The sequence below is a fragment of the Pelodiscus sinensis genome, chromosome 20 (genome assembly GCF_052426305.1).
Source record: "Pelodiscus sinensis isolate ZL-2025 chromosome 20, ASM5242630v1, whole genome shotgun sequence".
NCBI classification, from domain to species: domain Eukaryota; kingdom Metazoa; phylum Chordata; order Testudines; family Trionychidae; genus Pelodiscus; species Pelodiscus sinensis.
In genome coordinates, this window is record NC_143071.1 from 27,414,344 (window position 1) to 27,422,263 (window position 7,920).

Genomic DNA, 7,920 nt, shown 5'->3' on the forward strand with positions numbered 1-7,920 from the left:
CATCTTGGCCTTCCTTTCTCTCAGCTCTGGGGGTAACAGAGCAGGAGGGTTCTGAGGAGATGTGAACTAAAGAGGATTAGATGCTCAGACGCTATGGCTGCGTCTAGATTGGCAAGATTTTGCGCGAATACTTTTAACGGAAAAGTTTTTCCGTTAAAATTATTTGCGCAAGAGAGCGTCTATACTGACATGTGCCTTTGTGCAAACGATTTGCTTTTGCGCAAAAGCATCTGTGCCCAGTGTAGACGCTCTTGCGCAAGAAATAAACGTGTCTGTCTACACTGCACCTCTTGCGCAAGAATAATTGTGCAAGAGGGCTTATCCCTGAGCGGAAGCGTCGGAGTATTTGCGCAAGAACCACTGATTTTGTACATTACAACGTCAGTGTTCTTGCGCAAATACAAGCGGCCAGTGTAGACAGGCAGCAAGATTTTACACAAAATCATGCCAGTCTAGATGCATCCTATGGGGGGAGGGACCCAGAAGTACCTGACCGACACCAGGGGCCTACAGAGCTCGGTGCTCCACAGAGCTCGGTGCTCCACAGAGTCAGAGACAGACCCTGTGCTGCCGAGTTTGTAACGTAAATAGATGAGAGTGAACTAGGGAACAATGAGCCGGTCGGGGGAGCGATCTCCGGAGGAGGGAGGATGCTCTCCCAGCAGAGAGGCTGGGGGGGTTCTGTGGGGGCTGGGGAGAGCAGGACTGAGCTCCAGGTAGAAGGACTAGAGTGACTGTCCCGGGCCAGGCACAGAAGAGGAGCCAAAGGGTAGGACACAGGGAGCTGTGTCCTGGGATTTCAAGGACTCTGTGCACTGGGGTGATGGAATCGGGTCACCTGAGAAGTCCCGGCTCATCCTGCCACCAGTGGGGTGTCCCCATGACTGTATGGAACGAATTTGCCATACAGCACCAAGCACAATCAGCTCCTGGCTCATGCCTGGATGCCCGCGTGCTCCGGAAAGCCAGATAAATAATCATATCCCCTCTGTAGACCAGGTGGGGGGGGGCAGTAACAGTCCCCCCCCCCGTATGTTACACTTGCATGTTGCATCTCTTATAAAAGATGCTGCAGAAAGCAAACCCTTAGCAATAAGCAAGCCAGATGAAGTCCAGATCAGCCAATGAACAGCCAAAAGCGAGGCTAATAGATCTGATGAATAGCACCAACCGCTGCCACCCGCCACGAGCGCTGCCTTCCTCCGCTTACCCACTGCCCCATTGCTCAAAGACTTCCTGACCTTGTCCCCGACGGGGATCTGAATCGGCCTTCAGGGATGAGCGCAAGCTCCCCTTCTGATGGTGAGAAACGGGGAGCCAGAGAAACCTGCTCAGACAGCCTGCTCTTGAGCCCTGGGAGACATGAGATAACCTCGTCTGACCTTACAGCACTAAGCCAGCTGCTCAGGGTCCCAGTAGCACTGCTGCTAATAGAAGCCCCTTTGCACTGCTCCGTTTCCCGACTCCATTGTTTACATTAATAGGGATTTAATGGCTCTTCGGCATTGCCCAGAATCATCCTCCATTTGCCTCGGCCACTGCGACTGTTTGGCTTTTCGTGGACCGGCACAGAGCAATGGGGGACTGCAGGATCCCGGGATTCTACCTTGCAAATAGCATGGCAGGATTCAGCAGACGTGGGTCAGAACCCAGCTTAAGGATTTCGGGGAATCAGGGCTTTGGCCTCTCTTGAGATCGCAGGTGTCTAGGTCGAGACGGTGGAATTTACTAGCAGGGAGTCTGACTATCCAAAGGGACTTGTGCTGGTGGCACGGGCTTCAGAGCTGGGCTTCCGCTCTCTCTGGCTGCACCACGTGGAGATGCCACCAGCAGTAGCACAGAAGAAGGGTGGCAATACCATGGCCACACCACCCTTCCTTCGGTGCTGCTTCTGGGGAACTGTGCTAAGGTCTAATGGAAGGCGCGGTGGTTCCATCGGGGTTCCACACTCAGCTCCCAATCTCCCCCGGGCCAGGAGTCTCTCTGCTGGAGAGAGCTGGAGCTAGCCCCTCCGCTCCTTCTGTCCCCAAGTGATCCTGGAGCACAGCGATGTGGGCAGGGCTCCCCATGAGGACTGGCACCCGGAACATGGTCCCCTTAATGTCCCAGGGTCTCCACTGGACCAGGAGAAGATGAACTTGACCCACGTCTGTCTCGTTCCCTGCTCTGGCTCTGCCTCCCCAAGGGGAATGACTCCCAACCCACAGCCCCTGCAAACCCTAGTCTGTGGGAACCGCCTGTCTCCACCTGGGGTCAGGTAGCCAGGGTCAGAGGTCACGTCCGTCAAATCCAGGGAGGATGATGGCGAATCAGAACGGGGCTCTGCTGCTCCTTACGGCCTTGGCCTCTCCTGGGACAGGCTGGGCCCAAAGCAGAAGTTGACATGCTGTGGGGGGAGCAGTAGGTCGGGCTTAACAGACCAGTGGACGTGCTGAGCCCATCCCCATCGCTGGGGCTGAGACTTTGTGTGCGGGGTGGAATATCTGACTCATGGAGCTTGATGGCCACAGACTGTCTGTGTCTCTAGACGGGGGCAATGCTCGGTGCCTGGTCCCGTCCTTTCTGAACTCCTGATTCTCAAACAGCTCACCTGGATGGCGACAGACCCTTTTTCCCTCGCCGGCTCAAAAGCCCTTGGTCAGAGGAATGGCGTGACTATGAGGAGACCGCCCCCCCTCGGCTGTCCCCGAATCTCAGCACTTGTAGGAGAGAAGAGCTGACTTCCTCCAGGCCCGCTTAGTCTGTGATTCTTCTGTGAGCACCGTCTCCCAGATCTCAAGGCAGGGGTGGGGAGGTTGGGCCAGGGGCAGGAAATCTGAGGCTCTCGCTGCCAAAGCCAGCCAGGGCCCTGACTTGAAGTTCCATCTCCTTCCCCTGTCCTGGAAGGAGGAAGGGCCCAACAGAGCTCTGCCCTGACTAAGGATGGCCCAGTGGGGTGCAGGCTAGAAGGACTGGAACATGGATTCCCAGTCTCCCCTTTCCAGGCTCCCCCCAGCACTAAGGTAAAGGCCCAAAGTTGGGAAATTGGGAAAACTTTTCCCTCCCCCCGTCAATAGTGACTTGCTTGACCAATCAGCATCGAGAGCTTGAGAAGTGGGAGGCTGAGAGGTCTCAGCAGGTGTCCCAAAGGATGGCCCAGGTCACCACCAGAGGGGCTCAGTCTCAGAGCAGTTCCAGCCCCACCTCTTTGGGAGGGCCTCCCGCAAAGCCATAAACGGTAGGTCGGCTCAGGTTGCCCGTCTTACTCCTCTGTCCTGCCTGCCTGAGGTCAGGGTCTCTCTGTGAGGTCATCACTTCCCCACCCCTGTCCCCCAATAGGATGAGGGCCTGCAGCAGGCCTTTATGATGTCACAGCCACACCCACCTCTCCCCTGCAAAACTGGTTTCCTGCCCCTAATCAGCCCCTTGGGACACACCGACTGCTCAGAATAAAGTGCTCTCAAATGAGCTACCGTCCACCAATTGCTCATAGTCATCGTTCAGCAGGTATTGGAGAAGAACTGGCCCAATAGAGAGAAGCAGGAACTGTGCAGAGACAATAATTGCAGAGAAGCAGCATAATCAATCCAATCCATGATGGCTTGTGACTTATGTTTGGTCTTAAAAGAGAACAAAAGGACCTGAGTCTATCCAGCAGCTTGGCCATCAGGCCCCATGTCCCTCTCCCCTTGAGAGCTGGCAGGTGGAGGGGTCTCAGCAGAAGTCCGAAAGGATGGCCCAGGTCACCGCTGGAGAGGGTCAGTCTCTGAGCACTCTTCCAGCCCCAGCTCTTTGTGAGGGCCTTCCATAGTGACCGCAACTCCCTCGCTTCCCCGAGACACACACCCCTCCTAGGTGGAGGCAGGCAGGAATGGAAAAGAAGCAAGAGAAGAAGAGAAAGAGGGAGGGAAGGAGGAAAAAGGAAACCTAAAAGGACAAACCTTCAATGGGTACTTCTAGACTACACGCTTCTTTCGAAAAAGCTTCTTTAGAAAGAGATCGTCTAGACAGACACAACTTTTTTGAAAAAGCGATCTGCCTTTTTTGAAAGAGAGCACCCAGGCAATCTGGATGCTCTCTTTCGAAAAAGGCCTGTTTGCAGCCAAGAACACGTGTTTTCAAAAGGGCTCTTTCAAAAAAAGGCATTTTTCCTCATAAAGTGAGGTTTACCACTGTCAAAAAAACTGCCGCATTCTTTCGATTTAATTTTGAAAGAATGCGATGGCAGTCTAGACACAGGTGACGTTTTTTTTAAAAAAGGCAACTTTTTTTGAACCCCCCCTATACTCTAGACATAGCCCTACTGGTTTCTGTGCCTAGAATTGGATTGCTACCAGGTCGATCCACCTGTTCCATCCAGTTTGATGTTCAGACTGAACCGGTTCCAAGCCGCTCTGAGGCACTTACCTTCTAAACAGGGATCACAGCATCAGGAGGAGGGAAGGAGAAAACTCCGACGAGGTTCCTCCTCACGCTCACGTACGGTAACTCTAGTTCTCTCTGTCCCCAAGGTGAGACCCTGAAATGGGGCCTCACCTCTGCAGAGCCACAGTCTTTGAGCTTGCCCCAGCCTTGCCCCTCTGTCCTGCCTGGCTGAGGTCAGGGTCTCTCTGAGGTCACCACCTCCCCACCACTGTCCCCCAACAGGGCAAGGTCCTGCCACAGGCCTTTGTGATGTCACTGCCACCCCCCCACCCCCCCGCAAGGCTGGTGTCCTGACCCTGGCCAGCCTCCCTGGATGTTTGACCAGCTTCCCTTGGAGCACCCCACTGAATAGCAGCTGAGTCTGGGGACCAAGCTGGCTGCAGTAAATCCCTAGAAGCTGCTTGCTAGGCCGCGCTCATTTTCCCACTAGCTAGTAAACTTTTAAGGTAAGAAGAGACCATTAAATCGTTGAATCTGACCCCTGCCGATCCCGCCCCTTCTGTATATCACAGGAGCTAAGTTTTGATCCAAACACCCACCAGGAAGGCATCTAGTCTTCATTAGGAAACATCAGGAAATGGAGAATCCGTCACTAACTCTGGTAATTTGTTCCATAGAATCCTAGGGCTGGAAGAGCCCTCAGGAGACAAAGAGTCCAGCGCCAAGCCCAAAGCAGGACCAACCCCAACTCAATCAGCCCAGCCAGGGCTTTGTCAAGCTGAGACTTAAGCACCTCTAGGGATGGAGATTCCACCCCCTCCCTAGGGAACCCATTCCAGTGCTTCACCACCCTCCTAGGGAAATAGTTTTTCCTAATTTCCAACTTAGATCTTCTGCACTTTAACTTGAGACCATTGCTCCTTGTTCTGCCATTTGTCACCACTGAGAACAGCCTCTCTCCATCCTCTTTGGAACCTCCCTTCAGGAAGTTGAAGGCTGCTATCAAATCCCCCCCTCACACTTCTCTTCTGCAGACTAAACCAACACAAAACCCTCAGTCTCTCCTCATAAGTCATGTGCTCCAGCCCCCTCGTCTTTTTGGTTGCCCTCCACTGGACCCTCTCCAATGCATCCACATCCTTTCTGTACTGGGGGCCCCAGAATTGGACACAATACTGCAGATGTGGCCTCAGCAGAGCCAAATAAAGGGGAATAATCACTTCTTTAGATCTGCTGGCAATGCTCCTCCTGATGCACCCTAATATGCCATTAGCTGTCTTGGCTACAAGGGCACCTTGTCAACTCATCTCCAGCTTCTCATCCACTGCAATCCCCAGGTCCTTTTCTGCAGAACTGCTACTTAGCCAGTCGGTCCCCAGCCTGTACCAATGCTTGGGATTTTTCCGTCCCAAGTGCGGGACTCTGCACTTGTCGTTGTTGAACCTCATCAGATTTCTTTTGTCCCAACCCTCCAATTTGTCTAGGTCATGCTGGACCCTATCCAGAGCTGGCCCAAGCTATGGGCTGACCAGGCTACCGCCCGGGGCGCCCAAACAGGGCGGAGGTGGGGCCGCGCATGCGCCGGGCACCCGGGGCCCAGGGCGCACGAATGGCTCAGACCAGCCCTGACCCTATCCCTTATTGCTAATATGAGTTTGTCTGTTTTCACCTTCCAGCCACTGGTCTTGTTCTGCCTTTTTCGGAGACATTAAACAGCCCTTTAATACCTGACATTTTCTCTCCAGGATGGCACAATGAAGTCATCTCTCATAGACTGGGCTCGTCTCCGTAGCTCACAAGATGGTGTTTTTCTACAGCCTCAAACACTGGGCTCTTTGCTGCCCCAGCTCCGATTTTTCAACATCTTTTTAAAATGTGGCTCTTAAAACAGACTGCAGACTCCAGTCTCGGTCTCAGGCCGGGTCTACACTAGCCCTGGAAGGCTGGGTTAAGGTACACAACTCCAGCTACATAAAACACATAGCTGGAGTTGGCTTCCCTTAACCCAGGGGTGGGGAACCTTTTGGGGGTCAGGGGCCCGCTGACCCACAGAAAATTCAGTTGAGGGCTGCACACAAGAGAGAAGCAAAAAAACCATCAAAACCCCCTCAGTGACGTGACCCCCAACTGAGAAGGAGAAAGACCCTCCCCACATTCCCCTCGCATCCCACAACCTAGGGGGGCCCAGGCTCGTAGATTTTGTGTGCTCCAACTCCAAGGGGGGGGGGGGGAGGGGCAGCAGGGGATGGAGTGCCAGCAAGGGCTCCCTTATGCTGGGGCGGGAGCCCGGAGCCCCAGAGGCCATATCTAGGCAAGCTGGGGGCCTTAGGTTCCCCATCCCAGGCCTTAGGTTCCCCACCCCTGCCGTAAGCCAAACTTGGTGACATCATCAGAGAGGAAGGCTAACTGAAGTAAACGCTTCTGTTGGCTTCCATTACTCCTCAACTGCAAGGAGTACCGGCGCCGACCAGAACTGCCCTCAGTGTTCGATTTAGCAAGTCTTAACTAGACCCACTAAATCAAATGCCAGAGGATCGATCTCCAGCGCAGCAAGTGGAGACGTGACCTCCCTGATGCTATGTCACCTCCCTGCCCTATTCACTTTTCTTCTCATATGTCTAAGGACAGCTTCAGCCGGGTTCCCCACAGCATCCCCTGGGAGCCCCTGTTGGGTGGCTGGCCTAGCATGACCCCTTGATCCTCCTCAGAGTCACTTCTTGTCTGGGCACAGTTTCCAGTTCCTAAATCTGGGCGTGTCCTAAATCTGTTTTGGTTGTGTGGGTCCAGCTTCCCAAGGGATCCTGATCCCTCTATTTCACTGCCCTGGCCTCAGCCTCGTTCCCCACTCTGCTCCTATTTTGTCCCCCACATGTGGCATCAGCAGGGATTCCATATTTCCTTCCAATTCATTGATGACAATTGTTTAAAGACAATTGTGGACCCCGAGAACCTGCCTTTCACTACATCTTTTTCAGTTCCGCTGTCTGCTTTTTGAGATGTCACCCAAATCTGGACAGAGTACTCCGGGTGCAAGCGTGCCGTGGATGCAGGTAGAGGCACGATGGGATTTTCCCTTTCCTAATAATCCCCACCATACCGATGGCCTTTGTGATTGCTGCTGCACCAGGAGTAGAAGCTTTCAGAGAATTACCCATGGTGGGTCCAAGATCTCTTCCTACTGTGGTAACCTCTAATTTGGAATCCATCCTTGGATTAGCTTTGCCAATGAGCATCACTTTTCACTTTTCAGTGTTGATTTTCATTCGCCATTTTGCTGCCCAGTTTATGAGACCTTTTGTCGCTCTGCGCTGTCTGCCTTGGACTTACCCTTCTGCAGTATCTTTGTATCTTCTACAAACCAGCCACTTCCCCGTTCACCTCCTTCCCTAGATTATTTGTGACTCTGTTGAAGAGCGCAGGTCCCAGTACCAGAGCTGTCCCATGCATAAGATGGTTCGTGGCGGCCGTTCCAGGCCCTGTGTTTTGGGGGGGTCCCACAGCAGTCACTCCATTTGCCCTGTGGATGGGACAGTGACCCCTACAGGCTAATCTCCATAAGGGGGAGAGGACCCGGGG

The 7,920-nt window shown here is 53.6% G+C and overlaps 1 long non-coding RNA gene across 1 annotated transcript; it reads left to right on the forward strand.

The window, feature by feature from the left end:
• Positions 1–4,735: 4,735 nt before the first annotated feature.
• LOC142819165 (uncharacterized) lies at positions 4,736–7,589 on the forward strand. Its single transcript, XR_016347568.1, has 2 exons — positions 4,736–4,850; positions 7,320–7,589. It is a non-coding gene; the product is annotated as an uncharacterized LOC142819165 (long non-coding RNA).
• Positions 7,590–7,920: the final 331 nt, after the last annotated feature.